This window comes from Myotis lucifugus, unplaced genomic scaffold (genome assembly GCF_000147115.1).
Source record: "Myotis lucifugus unplaced genomic scaffold, Myoluc2.0 scaffold_209, whole genome shotgun sequence".
NCBI classification, from domain to species: domain Eukaryota; kingdom Metazoa; phylum Chordata; class Mammalia; order Chiroptera; family Vespertilionidae; genus Myotis; species Myotis lucifugus.
In genome coordinates this window covers 987,700-1,005,216 of record NW_005871257.1, presented here as the reverse complement: position 1 = coordinate 1,005,216, position 17,517 = coordinate 987,700, and positions in this window count along the sequence as shown.

Here is a 17,517-nt window from a genome sequence, read left to right as displayed (position 1 = left end):
CCCAGGACCCCGGCTGGCTTCCCTCCATCCCTGGCTTGGTCAGGAAGGATGTCCGGAATGACATCTGGAAGACATCCTGTCTAATAGAAATTTGAATACAAAATTCTGCTATATTAACATTCTCCCGCTACTACCAAATTAACATACCTCCTCTTCCATTGAATACCAATGGAAACATTTTGCATGATTTAGCCCAGTGACAAGGAAAAGAAACTACCCATTTACCTGAATAAAATAGGCATTTGGTAAAGTGGGAATTTGGGGAAAGGCACTAATTACACAGATGGGCAGGTGATTATCTTCACAATGCACTCTGGCAGGCGTTGTTACTTGTATGGCATTTCTGAGAGCAAACTGGAAATGTTTAAAAATATATATAGCCTAATTTCTTCCCGCTGAATTCCTCTTCCCAAATCTATCTTTTGGTGAACTTTGGCTGGATCAATAGTCAATATAGATTTGGGGAACTGAATAATCACGACTGACAGCACTATCAAAATTGATCAGATAATTGTAGAATTCCCAAATTTACTTTGTTTTCAACAAGCTGACTTCACAAAGAAATCCATTTATTGTTTATCTGGTCTCTTTTCTCATTTTGAATTTATCCCTTTTGTGTTCCCATCTCAAAGCCCTCTGCCAATCTCTGAGAAGTTATTTGCTCTGTGTTTCTTCCCTGTCAAAAGCAAACGTAGTTTTCCCTGCAGGTGGTGGGATGTTAGGTAGCTAACCACAAACTAGAGAATTTGCAACCCAATCAGCTTTACTTTAATAGGAATTCACAGTATCACTACTCTAGCACTAAGGAAGCAGAGTGAATAGAGACTGCACTTACATTTGTTTATTTTCTCTTATCTTTATCCCTACTCTAATGCTTGTTTATAAACTGCATGGAGGAAGGTGATTAACCAAGATAATATAAAATTTCTAAGCTGCAGGGAGTGAGGAAAGGATATGAATGTAAAATGTGGAAAGCTGAAAAATTATGCTCTCTTTTAAGCCTAACTTTATTTTTTTCCTGTTGTGCTACTGTTAAATGTAAATTTTATTCATTGATTGAATTTAATATGTGTGACCCACACAAAAATAATTATGTCTAGTTATTGAACCTCCTGGAGCAAAATATAGAAGATGCTTAAATGTTCATAAATGTAAAATTTGCCCCCAATACTCTCAGATGATACTACACAAAAAAATATCGTTTACTTGTGATGTTCATTTTTATTTTATTCCATTGAAAGTTATGATTCAAATGATCCACTACCAGGAAAATCATAAGAAAGATGTATAAGGTGAACAGAGAAATGCCAGCTATAATCTTAGAGATTAAAGTGAGCTTTGAAAAAAATGAAAATGTTAATTAAGGTGCCTAATTTTAGAAAATAGTCCACTAAACAACCACGCACTGAAGGGTTTTGGGTTTGTTCCCAGTCAAGGGCATGTGCCTGGGTTGCAGGTCTGAACCTGGCCCTGGCAGGGGCACATGCTGGAGGCAACCAGGCAATGTGTCTCTCTCACATCGGTTTTTCTCTCTCTCTTTCTTCTCCTCTCACTTCCACTCTCTCTAAAACAAAATCAATGGAGCCCTAATTGATTTGTCTCAGTGGGTAGAGTGTCAGCCTGCGGACTGAGGAGTCCCAGGTTTGATTCTGGTCAAGGGCATGTACCTTGGTTGTGGGCTCGATCCCCAGTAGAGGGCATGCAGGAGGCAGCTAATGGATGTTTCTCTCTCATCGATGTTTCTAACTCTCTATCCTTCTTTTTTCCTCTTTGTAAAATCAATAAAATACATATTTTTTAAAAAGTTTTAAAAAATCAATGGGAAAATATTCTCTGGTGAGGATTAACAAAAATGAATAAAGAAATAAAGAGACAAAAACAAGGTGTTTTATTTTGCTAATTTAATTGAAAGTACATCATAATCACCTTGTCGGCTTGGCTCAGTGGATAGAGCATCAGCCTATGGAGTGAAGGGTTCTGGGTTCAATTCCAGGCAAGGGTACATGCAAGTGTTGAGGGCTTGATCCCCAGTAGGGGGCATACAGGAGGCAGCCAATCAATGATCCTCTCTCATCATTGATGTTTTTCTCTCTCCCTCTCCCTTCCTCTCTGAAATCAATAAAAATATATTTTAAAAAAAGAAAGTACATTACAATATCCCAGACAGTAAAATTAGTAGTAACTTGATAGGATAATATCAAGTTTTTTTTCCCTAAAATGTTACATGGAATATTTTTATTGCAGTTTTATAGATGGTGATAAAAATTGTCCATGTATTTAAATCATTTTATAATACATTTATGGAAATGCATTGAGGGCAAAAATTACTAGAAAAAAGTAAACAAATCAAGTAAATAGATGGCTTGGTCATTCACTTATGGTTTTAGCACTTGTCTTTCAGATAGAAATGGGATTTGAATGCTTTTCCAGACCCTACAGTACAGCTGGAATATATGAGAATAATATTTCTTAAACTGGAGTTTGTGATCCACTGAGAGACTATAGAGCAGTGGTTCTCAACCTCGGCTGCACATTAGCATCACCTGGGAATCTTTTTAAAATCCTGATTTCTGGGCCTCATTCCGGAGGGGATTTCTGGAGGCCCAGAAATCAGGATTTTAAAAAGATTCCCAGGTGATTCTAATGTGCAGCCAAGGTTGAGAACCACTGCTACAGAGTGTTACAGATCCAGGAATTTCATGAGAATTTTTAAAGTTTTATTAATATGACTAGAGGCCCGATGCACAAATTTTGTGCACTGGAGGGGTGTCCCTCAGCCACCCTGCACCTTCTCCAATCCAGGACTGCTGGCTCCTGATCACTCACCTGCCTGCCTGCCTGATTGCTCCCAACCACTTTTGCCTGCCAGCCTGATCACCCCCTAACCGCTCCCTGCCGGCCTGATTGATGCCTAACTGCTCCTCTGCCCCCCCAACTGCCCTCCCCTGCAGGCCTGGTCGCCCTCAACTGCCCTCCCCTGCAGGCCTGGTTGCCCTCAACTGCCCTCCTCTTGTGACAATGTGGCGGCGGTCATCTTGTGACAATATGGCGGCAGCTATCTTGTGACAACATGGGGGTGGCCATATTGTGATGATGTGAGGGCATCGCACGAGGGCCACCTAGGCTTTTATTAGTATAGATGATCAAAGTGATATTTCAGTAGAAATAGTTTTCAGTGATAATTCTCAGTTGAAGTTGAATTTACCAGAATGAAATCTTCACCTTATATGTGAATATTTATTCATCCATTATGTAAACAATTATGTTCTCTAGAGTCCAAAAGGAATTTTTTTTTTTCTTTACAGGGGTCCATATTTTACTCAGTTGTGAAAAAAAACAAATCAGATAATTGGATGAGAAGCAAAGTATTAGACAAATTAATGTAAACGATTAACTAGGAAATATTAACATATACAGAGGTTGACAAACTTTTTAAAGAAGTACCAGGTAGCAAAATCTTCCAATAACTTAAATGCATGAATATCATTCTTAATTGAGGAGACATACAAAAGTAGTCAATGAATGATAATTTGCTGACACTGCTATACACCAAAACTATTTCAATTGATACTAATTTTAGAATCCATCATCCAAATTCTTCTTATATTTCCCTTAAGTATGTATGTGTTTGATCAGGACAGTACTGATTTGTGGCTTTGTCCAGCAATGACACTAATAATCACCCTCAAAGGTTACATTATGTGGTTACCACAGTATCAGGGTCCTTCCTTCTCATTGGCCAGCTGTGTAAAAATCTCAACCCCAGATCACAAACATTGACCCTATCAGAGATACAGGTGGATGTGCACCAATCTTTAGGTAACTGTAAAAGAGCTCATAATCTTCTCAATACAGGAATTGTCATTGTCCATATCATAAAAATATTTAAGAGTATCTTATTCTGGAAGTTCTCAGTTTGGTTTAGAGGTGGGGATTTTAGTTTTTTACACTGGATCAAAAGCTTTAAACATACTTACATTTAAATGCCATAGATAAGGGCTCATTATACTATGTTAAGTAAAAAATAATATAAAGTTTTATATTTAGAGCATTATATCCACAAAATAAAAAGAAGAAATACCATGATGAATGTAATGGCATTCTGGAAATGAGGTTACCTTTTTTTGTTTTTCAAATTGTATACATGAATATGATTTACATTAACAATATGAAAAAGTGAACACAAAGAAGTATTCTAAAATTATGGGCAGTTGAGTGAATAAACTCAAAACTAATAAAAGAAACAATTTACTTCTAAAGCTTTAAACACTTTTCATCTAATAGTACCTGCAAAGGAATATTCATTATTAAAAAGTCTTACATAATCATTTTAGGGTTACATTTGACATTATCTATTACTTATCCCAGCAAAGTGAATATTATATGCTAAATAACTTCAAGATTGTTGCTACCCAAATGATGTCTATATACACTGCTAAGCCTTTAAATGTGAAGTGTGTATTTTGAGAGAAGTAACATATAATCATGAAAAAATAAATTGACACCTATAATGAACCTATTATCTAGGATTCGAACAACATAGAAAATGTGGATGGGTGCTTCGGTGTGTAAATTGGATTATTTCAATATGAATTCTCCAATATGACCATTTCCGAAGCTTCAATCTGGGTATTATTGTAGATGTTGACTGTATAATTCTCAGGACTAGTTGGTTTTGTTAAACCTCCAGAAATCCAGGTACTGAAAAAGGTACTATAAAAATCTATGCCTGGTATAAGGAGCAATTGACATTCTCATTGACTAAAATAATCTGGGAACATAATTGGAGGAAAGAAAAGATAAATGCTCAGCCATGAGGGACAGGTGCTGTCAGTCCACAGATGACTTAAGAAATAAAAAGGGCAATTGAGAATGCTACCATATTGGAAAACTTGCTTCAAGGCTGTCGATGTTGTTGGCAAAGCTATTGTGAACAGGGTGAGCAGTATAGCTCTTTTCTAAAAAAGCTCATTCCTCAGTGAGCCATCTTTTTTTGTCAGACGAGAGTTAAGCTCCTGCTATGTCAATTACCGGGATCCATAGGGAGATATTTAGTATACTGCCTGTTGATGTCTTTCCTTAAATTGCCTGGAATACTCCAGGCTCATTTTCTGCTATTTTTCTCCATCTTTTATTAGATGAAAACAAACAGTATCACAGGTGATTTGATTTTTCTTTCTGCTTAGGATTTATATATGCTTCACAGCCAGCATTTGGTATCCTCAGGTTTAAAGGCTCTAAGTCATCAGAGAAATGCTCCCACTTGACTATAACTGTAAGTCAGCCGATTATAATGATAGTGGCACAGGTGGGAAAATAATCTTCACTCTATTGTAATCAGACCTGACGCTGACAAAGAATCATGCATTGCTTTGGTGTTTCAATGGCCATGAAAGCACCAATTTATACTTTACCTTTTCAAGAACAGAAAGGGATGTAAACAGAAGGCTATGGTACTCAGGTTTAATTTCTATCTGAATTACAAATATAAAAAGATTAACTCAGGATAGTGGATTGAAGCCAAATCACCAGAAGTCAATATGGAAATGACATTTGCATTGCTTATTTTCATCAGACTCCTAATGAAAAGACCTTGATCTCTGAGACCCTTGCTCCCATAGCATCATGGCAAAGAATTCCCAGGGCTATGACTCCTTCCACACAGATGAAAATAACCACATAGGAATCAGGTGGGACATATTTACTTTGCCCACATCATGGTCAATTTCTGTCTAGATAGTTCCATTAGCTCCAAATTTATTTTTTTCTTTCAGCTGCAATTTGACTCAATTTTCACCAATATGTAAATTTTGGTTATAATTGTATGAGGCACAGCATAATTTCTAAAATTCAAATCAGAAAATGTATTTCAATTACATTTCAATCATGTGATGTCACTTCTCAATCCTCTCCAATTGTGCAGGGAAACAACCTTCTGGTGACCTCATCTCTTGAAATTGCCCTTCCCATTCTGGCTCTCAAAGTTCTCTTCATTCTCAATCTATGAGGATTATTTAATTTGGAACAAAATTTCTGAAAATGGATCATGTCCTTCCAGAAAAGTTGCTCATATATCTATTTCCCCTCAACTGTTTAACATTGTGCATTTCCTCTAGGAAATGAGAATATAGTTTAATACCCTAACAAAAATATATGAGGTATACCAAACACAATGCTGGATATCTGGGATACAGTAGTGAGCAAGATATGGATGGTCCCTTCTCTTATAGAGGTATAATAAAGGTTGGAAGTAGCCAGAGTGAGGGGGCAGCATTGAAGTGTTATGAATGACACAGCACTGGGTACTTCGTATGTTCAAATGCTGAGAACATAAAAACTATTTAGGATAACTTGTGTGGCATCTATCTGAGATTTTTGCAATGGGAATACCCATTCAAGGAGGCATCCAAGTTTAAGAATAAGTATAGGTAGATAGAAATAAAGGATGAAGATATTTTCAGGCAAAGATAACTGTATAACGAGGCCAGGGTTCTGAGAGAGCAGGAACATTTGAAGAATTAAGAGTTTCAGGATGGGGAAATGATAGAGAAGAGGAGTGTGTGCAGGTATTTTGGGGGGGAGGTGGGGGGTGATGGGAATAATGGTAAAAAGAGAATGAATTCCAAGAGTTTGTTCTCTGTTCCCTTCCTGAAAAATATCTGAATATCTTATGATTAAATAATTGCATTATCTAGTGCCCTTCTGTTCCAAGCAACCCAGATATTTTTAGGTTATCTCAGTAACTAAGAGAGTTCAGGGTCCGTCTCAGCAGCTGAATCCTCAGGGAACTGAGTGGTTATGCATTACACCATCCAATTTCAACACTTCTATTCATCTCCTGACTGCCATGGCTCCGGGTGCCTTTATCTCTTCTTGACCACCTCTGTGACTTGGCTCACCTCTGCCTCTGCTGCCATTCCTGCTGTTGTGGCCAATCGTTGTACTCTTTAGACAGGCTCTGTCCAATATGGTAGCCACTAGCCACATGTGGCTATAAAATATGAATTTAACTCAACTAACATTCTTCAGTCTCAGTTGTGTTATGGTCTGACTGAGTTGGGCAGAATACTTGAGCTCATAGGTGGATGGTCATTCAACTGGCTGCTTTCAGATCATCATTGCAATCAGTTGAGTCCATGGTGAGATGAAAACAAATGTGATCAGTTAACCACAAGGAAATCCCTAAATCTGCTGCTTTTAGTGGCATAATAAGGCCACAGAAATCATTTCATATATGTACACACATTTTTCAACAAATATTTGCAACAGCGCTTAATGCTAAAGATACAAAGTTGAATAAAACCTACTCATGAGTGCAAGGAGCATGTTCATTGGAACATTGGTAATACTAAATGCAATTATAAATATCACAGTAAAGAAATACATGTCTATGGTTCTTACGGCATAAAAATACTAACTGGTCTGACTTGGGCAGCTATAACTTATAAAGAAAGTTTATTAAAGATTAACATGGAAAGATGAAGAGGAGTTAGACAGTGAGAGGAAAATAAATATTCCAAGCACAGAAACAAAGGTAAAGGTTAAAGGTGAGGAAACAAAGAAAACAGAGGTTGTACCTGCCAGTGTTCAGTATTCCGAGAGCACAATGGGGATGAGGGGCGTGAGTCCCCTAATACAGCAATCTTGCAAATGCCTTACTTCTTAGTTCCTTTTTTTGCACCCACGCTGTAGTACAGTATTTAATCTTTCTACCACACTGTTGTGATACATCACTAATGGTGAACATCTGCTCTTTTAATCAACCAAGCATTCCCTCTACCTTCTTATTGTAAAATCACCCTCTTTTTCCTCTGCCAGTATCTGCAGTTAAGAGTCTCCATTTTCCCCTGGCCACATGCTGGGGCGGGGGGGGGGGGGGGGGCATCTCAAGTGGGGCCAATTTGACCCTCTCTTCAATTCGGAGGAGGATCCAACAACAGAAATAGGTTTTGACCCTATTGATTCGGATTGTGACACCCTGAAGATCATGCCACAGTGTCTGCAGCCTAGAGCCTCAGAGCTGTTTCCATGGAGCCCGATAAGGATTTACCTATCACCTGCCTTTTATTAAATGTTTTAATCCTAATACCTCCAATATGTGCTTAATGATAGTGATTGAAGGAAAAATCGAATACCGGAAAACAGATGCATATATGCTCAGAGTTCTATTCATACTGCATTATCCTCCTGCCTTTCCAGTGGTTTCTGCCCCAATCTCTTCATTCCACACTGAGCATATTCACTGTTTCCAAAGTTTGTCTTGTGTGTTTCAGTCTCTAGGTCAATTTTGTCCCCATCTCAAAACATGTGCTCCCTGAACCCCTGTCCGAATCCTGCCATGACATAAAGTCTAGAGCAACCTAGATTCCCTCCCACTCCCTCTGATTATTCCACCTGAAAGTCATCCCTATTCCTTGAAACTCTGATTTGGGAGATAAATATAATTTTTTCCTTTCTCCTTTTCAAATGAGAGAATTTTATAAAATACTCCTGCTTCTTGCCCCACATCCCACTCTTGCTCCCAGCAGAAGAATGAGCTGTTTATGGATGAGAAAGAGATACATGCCCATTTTCATTCTTGATTCTGTAGGAGGTGCTAATCACCATCATAATAAAAGGCTAATATGCAAATGGTTATCACACCATGGCTTTATAACAACCAATCAGCAGGGACCTGAGGCTGCTTGGTGCCTGGCCGGGCCTGGGGACCTGAGGCTGCACCCCCCACTTGGCTGGGGTTGATGGGGGACCTGAGGCTGCACCCCCCAACTGCACCCCCCCGCCCGGCAGGGCTTGACGGGGGTGGGGCTGGCTAGGTCAGGGTCTTGCCCAAGGGGGGTGGGGCCGGCTGGGTCTCGGTCTGGCGCAATTTCAAGTTGCGCATGGGTGGGCAGGGACTTGACTCTGGGTCCCGCAGTGTGCCCCAGACTCTGACAGGAGGAAGATTTTCATATAAAATTTATTAATTTTCTTTCATCTCTGACACTTCTATTATAGAGAAAGGGTAAATAGCAATATTAAAATATTTCCTCTAATTAATTTCCTTTTTTAAAAAAATATATTTTATTGATTTTTTACAGAGAGGAAGGGAGAGAGATAGAGAGTTAGAAACATCGATGAGAGAGAAACATCGATCAGCTGCCTCCTGCACATCTACTGGGGATGTGCCCGCAACCCAGATACATGCCCTTGACCGGAATCGAACCTGGGACCTTTCAGTCCACAGGCCGACGCTCTATCCACTGAGCCAAACCGGTTTCGGCATTAATTCCTTTTTAATGTGCACAAATTTCATGCACCGGGCCACTAGTTTATTTATATTTAATCAGGAAAACCCACAGGGGATTATTTTTCCAGAGGGGATTACTTTTTTTTTTCACTTCCTTCGTAGAATATTTGTGTCTTGCATTTATTTATATTCCCATTCCCTGCAATTTATTGTAGAGCTAGAAACAGAGACAGAGATACAGATTTCTCAGCATCTTCCCCAGATTCTTGTTGCACAAAAGCTAGTGAGAGAATAGTGCCACAAAGAGCTCCCAAGGTTGGTAAAATACTTACCATAATATCTTGTCTTGGATTTGAGATCTCTTTTTCATAAGGAAAGTTATATTCTGATCGTAAAGGATTTCATGAGTGACATTCATGTAGTTATGAAGCAATGTTTTAGAAGTGAGCACATTTTCTGCTAAATCATTCAGCATATTTCAACAGTCTCAGCACTCACTAATGCACTAATTTTGAATGACTGATTGCTGATTAATAGGTGTCTTTATTCATTGTTCATGAAAGGTACTATGATTTACAGTAATTCAAAAAGCCAAAAAAAAGTGGGTTGTAATACTCTTCTTTGAGATTAGCTTCACTATTTATGATCTATTTTGGCATTACTTTAAGTATGTGTTTAGGGATCTGTACTCTATGAGAAATGACACCCATCCCCAGTATTACTTTGAGAATAATATAAATGAATGCATACTATAATGTTTCCTGTCTTGAACTTCCTTAGAATCATTACCAGTTAATATGTTCAGAGTTTTATATGTAATAATCAATTTATACAACACAAACCCTTATTACCTTCTGCCTGCTCTTCTTACTGTTTTTATGCAGCATCTCGATTTCTACAAACAGGATGGCATTAATAATTGTTAAACTGAAAATAAATAGCCACCTGCATGCTCAGCTGTAAAACATATTTTAAGCCTAGGCAATGACTAAGAAGTTTATAATAAAGACAAACACACCTTGGTGAAATAGTAGACTAGAAGTCTGTAAATATGCGAAGAACTAGAAAGGAGTGAGATTGATATCAAGTCCTGTGCTTATGATGAAAAATAAATTTACTTAGAATTCCATTTCATAAGCTAGAGTATAAGGGATGCTAATTTTAGTTAACTTGTGAGGGTAGGAGAGAAATTGGTGAAAGGACTAAAAATTTCTTAATGTGAATTTAATTTTATGCTTTAAGATGATAACAACAACAATAAAAGCCACAATTATGTATAACTATGCAAGTTCCAGACTGAGTTGATGGAATCCTATACAATAAAGAGGTAATATGCAAATTGACCATCATTCCCTCCCACAAGATGGCTGCCCCCATGTGGTCAAAGATAGCCACCAAAAGATGGCTGACAAGGGAGGGCAGTTGTGGGTGATTAGGCCAGCAGGGGAGGGCAGTTGGGGGTGACCAGACCAGCAGGGGAGAGAGGGCAGTTGCAGGGGAGACCAGGCCTACAGGGGAAGGCAGTTGGGGGTGACCAGGCCAGCAGGGGAGGGAAGTTGGGAGTGATCAGGCAGGCAGAAGTGGTTAGGGGCAATCAGGCAAGCAGGCAGGCGAGAGGTTGGGAGCCAGAAGTCCCAGATTGCTAGAGGGATGTCCCAGATTAGAGAGGGTGCAGGCTGGGCTGAGGTTCACCCCTTCCAGTGCACGAATTTCATGCACAGGGCCTCTAGTAAATATATAAATTAACTTCTATTATCTCCATTTTTAGGTGGGGAAATTGTGTCTAAATTGAGGTAAATAAATTTTCTATTAACTGAACAATCTCGGAATCCCAAATCATATCAGAGTGCCTTCAAGATCCACACTTCTATGTACTTAACCATCATCTCCCATCATTTTCCAAGGTAGACTTTCAAATCTGCTTCATAAGGGTGCCTTGTGCACAGCACCCTTCTTTATTAACTTAGCACACATTGTGACAACAGGAGAATAGTTTCTTTCTAGAGCAGGATTTCTCAACAGTGACACTATTGGCAGTTTGTCCTAGACAAATTTGTGTTTTGAGGTGCTGCCCTGGGCCTTGCAGGGTGTTTAGGAACGCCCCTGGCTTCTCCCCACTAGATGCCAGGGCTCCCTCCTCCTCAGCCATTACAATAAAAAGCATCTACAGACGTTGCCAAATGTCCCTCTCCCCCCAGAGTATGTGGTGCCAAAAAATTGCCCCTGGTTGCAAGCCACTGCTCTAGAGGTACAAATGTTCTTTTAAATTTTTTAAAAATTTTATTGATTTTTAGACTAAGAGAAAAGGAGAAAGACACAGAGAGAGAAACACCGATTTGTTGTTCCACTTTTATATGCCTTCATTGGTTTATGCTGTGTGTCCGCTGACCAGGGACCTTGAACTAGCAAGCTTGGCATATTGGGGAGATGCATAAACCAACTGAGCTACCTGGCCAGGGCATATGTTCTTTAATCTGGCCAAATTCCAGGCCAGGGTGTTGAGTGTTGAAAAATATATGCATATATGCTTTGTGGTACCTTACATGGTATACATTAATGTAGAATATTTGTGTATAAACATATCTTCTTTTTCAATTCATTGTGCCAGTAGAGACCAAAAAGAATGTAGAGGTTGTTCATGTTCTGAATCGGCATCCATTTTATATACAGGCATTAAAGAGATTGTTATAAAGGAATCTCTTTTCTTCTTTGGGTTTCCTGACTCACCCTGATCACTTTTTTCTCCTTCCTGCCTTCCTCTTAAAAGTATATATATGTTGATTTCAGACAGGAAGGGAGAGGGAAAAAGAGACAGAAACATCAATGATGAGAGAGAATCATCAATTGGCTGCCTCCTCCACGCCCCCACTGGGGATCTAGCTAAAACCCAGGCATGTGCCCTGACCAGGAATTGAACTGTGATCTCCTGCTTCAGAGGTCAATGTTCTACCACTGAGCCATGCTGGCCAGACCTGGCCTTCCTCGTTCTACCTTCTCTTGGTTTCTCTCTGCCTCCCCTCCTTCCTTCTTTCCCTTTGCCCCTCCTTCCCTCCTTCTTTTCCTCTCCCTTTCCTCTATTTCTTCCTTTCTGTTCTCCTCGCTGACACAGGTTAAAAGGAAACTATCACTTTTCAGTCACACGTGCTTTCCACTTAGTCTGGAATGTCCTAGTCACTTTAGTAACTGAAAGAAGCAGAATATTTGAGAGACTGTGAATTTGCATGAAAATTTGGACTCTAGAATAATGTTGCATTTTTTACAAATAGTTTTGAAGACGTCTTTTATTTTAACAAGAAATGACATACTGCCATTGAGGTTAAAACGAATCAGTTGCTACAAATAATGCTCGAATTTAAAAATGTATCTGGCCTAGTTTTGTGTAGATAATATTTTCCTGATATTTTTACCTTTCACCAAGATAAAAATGCAATTGTTTTAGGTCCAACAATATAAATAACACGTATTAAACACAACAAACCAAGAACATTCAGAAACTAGTTTAAAGAGGCTTTTTTTTCTTTTTCTCATGACTGCTTTGAGTCAATGGGACCTCTAAGATAGTTAAAATGAGAAGAAAGCTTACAGATCTCCCCCAACCTGCCTCCTCATTGTACTGTGTTTTCTTTTTTAATATATTTTTATTGATTTTTTACAGAGAGGAAGGGAGAGGGATAGAGAGTTAAAAACATCGATGAGAGAGAAACGTTGACCAGCTGCCTCCTGCACACCTCCTACTGGGGATATGTCCGCAACCAAGGTACATGCCCTTGACCGGAATTGAACCTGGGACCTTTCAGTTCGCAGGCCAATGCTCTATCCACTGAGCTAAACAGGTTTTGCTGTGTTTTCTTATTTGATGCAGACACTAAAAGTTTTTAAGTGATAAGAGGGACTCATGTGCAGTCAATACACATAAATCAAATGGAAGAAGCCAAAACTTTGTTAGGAAACTAACATAAATAAGATTCAAAGTTGGAAGAAAATTTTGTTTGCTGTTGACTATCTTAGCTACTTATCCACTTATTTTTTAAGAAAAGGCAATATAAATGTGCCTGTCTTGTAATGAAATCCATAAATAGATTCTAGAAAACCATACTGTTCTCTGGAAATAATATGAAAAAAAAGATCTTAGCAAGTTATTGAGGGGGAAAGAAAAGCCGATGTTGCTTACAAACATGTAAAGAGACGACAGAGCTTTATTCTTTTTGAATCTGTTCTTCTCTTCTATCTTTTAGTGAACTTAAGTTTAGAGATAATTTCACTTACATCTATGAGTTAGGACAGAAGCAGAGATGGCTCCTTCTTTTATACAAAAAAGGACCAGAGGGTTCCTTCTTGAAATTTTGGGTAGATTTTGTGTATCTGTGCCTATGTCACAGAGTGATCAGTAAGAATAACTCCTCTGTAAAGATTTCCTCCACCCGGAACTAACTTGGATAGCTAAGAGGTAGAATAATGTTTCTGATCTGCATTTGATAAAAGAAAAAAAAAAATCCTAGGTGGTTTTGCTCAATGGTTAGAGGGTAGGCCCGCAGACAGAAGAGTCATGGTTAGATTTCAGTCAAGGACATGTACCTTGGTTGCAGCCTCCGGCCCCAGTCTGTATGCTGGTGGGAGGCAATCAATGGATGTGTCTCTCTCACATTGATGTTTCTCTCTCTCTGTCTCTTCCCTTCCCTTCCACTCTCTCTCTAAAAATAAAACTAATAATAATAAAATAAATGGGAAAAAATATCCTTGGATGAGGATTAATTTTAAAAAAGAAAGAAAGAAAGAAAACAAGAAACAATCATTACCTTCAAGATTTTTTTTTTCCAGGAGAAATGCATAGTGAACGCTCTTACTACCGATACAATAAGTAATCTGCAAAGAAGAGTTTTAAATGCCTCCCCACTGTAATTCCCATAAGGCTTCTCTGTTGTTCTTGGCAATTTGACCTTGATGTTAAACTTTCTTTTTCAGCTTGTTTTTCTTGATGTTTCCATTTATTCAGTAAATCTTTCTGTCTTTAATAAAAGAAAGATACGTTTTGAACATATTATTTGATTATTTCTGGCTCTCTGCTCAATTCAATGACTGCTAATTTTCAAATTAGCAGAAAATAATCTAGTATATACATACATATATACATACATATGACTTACTACATGTTTGGCACTATTCTAAGAGCTTTACTAATATTAACTTATTAAACCATCAAAATAACCCTATGATAAAATTACTTATAATCATTTCACTTTAAAAAATATGTTTTAACTGAATTCAGAGAAGAGGGGAGAGAGATATAGAAACATCAATAATGACAGAGAATCATTGAGCAGCTGCCTCCTGCACGCCCCCACTGGGGATCAAGCCCACAACTCTGGCATGTGCCCTGACCAGGAATTGAAAGGTGACCTGTAGGTTCATAGATTGACACTCAACCACTGAGCCATGCCGGCTGGACAATCATCTCACTTTTCAGGTAAGGAAAATGAGACACAAAGTTTCAGCAAGTTGCTAAGGTCACCCAAAAGGAAATGACAAATTCAAACCCAGGCCATTAGCCTCCAGAGTCTGTCCCCTTCACCACAAGGCTCTACAACCTCATGTGAAGTCACATTTACTCCAGCCCTTCAGACACAGATGGATAGTTGACTATCTGTTACACACTGTTTCAGATGCTGGAGAGAGACTTTCTAATTATCTGGAAGAATTTCCTGCAAAAAAAATGTTTCCCATAAATCAGAGGGATCTCATTATCTTGAATAATCAGGTGGCACTTCAGAGGTCAGGGAGAGGTGGCTTCCGAGGTTGTCACAGGTGAAGAGAGTACACAGCTTGGGGGCACTGCATCGTTGCAAGGAATCTTAAATAATCCTGGGGGTTCTGTGAGCACAGGCCTACTTAAAGCTACTGAATTTCTGTGAATTATAACTTCTGTGTCTGTTTGTTTATAATTGATATAGTTCAAACAACAAAGCTGAGATTCACAAAAATTCAAGATATAGGGTTTGCAAAAAATAAACCCAAGTCAATCAATATGACTATTCAAATCTTAGAAATATGTGTCAGAAGGTCAATTTAGGGATTATAAGGGCCTCACTTAAACATAAGCAAATCTGAAGCAAGGATAAGCTCATTAAACAGTTATGTTCTTTTAGAGCAGTGGTTCTCAACCAGTGGGTCGGGACCCCTTTGGCGGTCGAACGACCCTTTCACAGGGGTCGCCTAAGACCATCCTGCATATCAGATATTTACATTACGATTCATAACAGTAGCAACATTACAGTTATGAAATAGCAACGAAAATAATTTTATGGTTGGCTCACAACATGAGGAACTGTATTTAAAGGGCCAGAAGGTTGAGAACCACTGTTTTAGAGGTTGTTATACTTTTTTTTTGAATCCTAAAGAAAACCCAGAGAGAAACTTGGGATTGAACTATTGGTGTGTAGCCAATCTATGATGTGAAGTAGAACTGATTTCATGATTGATAAATGGAATTGAAGTTGTTCACAGATGGTATTAACTTACTAACTAAAATGCTTCCTTACTTGAAGAGGAAACATGTGATTTTCATGTTGTGTAGTCTCCAAGATGGATTCAATTGGACATGAGGATTGTCAAAATGGACAGACTCCTCAACTAGAATCTGTGTTCCCAAAGGACAAACAGCATTATTCAGCATTGTGTCTCCAGACTCCAGAACTAACCCAGTTCATGACACATAGTTAATGCCCATATGACAAGAAAGTGAGGAAGGAAGGAAGGAAGGAAGGAAGGAAGGAAGGAAGGAAGGAAGGAAGGAAGGAAGGAAGGAAGGAGAAAAAGAAGAATGGAGGGAGGGAGGGAGACAGCCTTTTAACTAATTTACAGAAAGCATTATTGGAAATGTTCTTAACAATCTATTCTCTAATCAAATCTTCCTCCAAATGAATGGGCTTTAAATTTTTAATGTGAAGATGTTCAGAAATTTTAGCCTGTTTTAGAAAAAACAAATTTACAAAATTATTTCTCCATCCTAAATGGTTTTCTGTTGTAATTTAGAAAAAAACACTTTTCTCAAAAAAAAATCTATAATTTCCAAGGGGAACATACAAAACCATTGCAGTTAAACACAATGCTTTCTTTCTTTTTAAATTAGCTCTGAAATTGTAGCTCTTAATATTCAAAAACTGAGGAGATAAACATGAGTCATATATGAGAACTGGGAAGACAATGAATACAGCAGTTTTCAACTTAATGGATTTTGATCTAGGCTCTAGGAAAGTTCTCATTAGCATTTTAAAACCAAGTTTGAGTTCTTCCATATTCCAGGCAAAATTCCATTATCTTACCCCTTTCACTCAACTATTTCAGAACATTAGCATGCCCCAGATCCTCATCCAAGATTTGTTTAGGGTTTTTACAAATCGTTTCTGTCTTCTAAGATAGAGGCACTTTCTATGATTAGAGACATTTAAGCAAAAAGATAATAGACAAGGTCTTTGGGTCAATTTTGCATTCATGAGACTTTTCAAGTCCTTTAAAAAAGAAGCCCATCTTCAAATATCCACATGACTAATACTTTTCTGTGTTGTGGTCACAACACTCAGGACAAAAAATATCCAATCCTTCACTCTAGATGCTTTACTCAGGACAGGACTTGTTTTACACAAGGTTTTTCTGTGAAAAGGCAGTGGGTGGAAGGGCTTGAAGGTTAATGCAGGAACAGAGTTCAGTTACTCTGCTTCCAGGCACTTAATCGGAGTTATTTATAAACTAGAGGCCCAATACACGAAGATTCATGCAGGAATAGGCCTTCCTTCCCATGGCTGCCGTCACCGCCTTTGCTCTAGCTGGAGACACCTTTCTGCCTTTGTTCCAGCCTGAAGCCGCCTTTCCACCTTCCCATGCTTCCCAGAGGCCCAGAGCGGCTGGGGTTGTGTGGAATGCCTGCGTCGTCACCATGGCGACAACACAAGCATCCTGCCCTGCTGCCAGCCGCTTGGAGCCTGAATATGCAAATTAACCCGCCATCTTTGTTGGGTTAATTTGCATACTCACTACTGATTGACTGGTGGGTGTCATGAAGGTATGGTCAATTTGCATCTTTCTCTTTTATTAGTGTAGATAGATGCATTTGATGTCCTGTTATTTTGAATGAGTGTCTAGTTTTAGGTAAGGTATATACACATTTTAATTAGATATCCAACTCCATCATCTGAGAACCCCTCCCCCTCAGAAAATAAAATTTGATTTATTCTTCATTAAATATAAGGGCAGTAACATTTTACGAATAGATTTTCAGCTCAAGAGATTGAAAT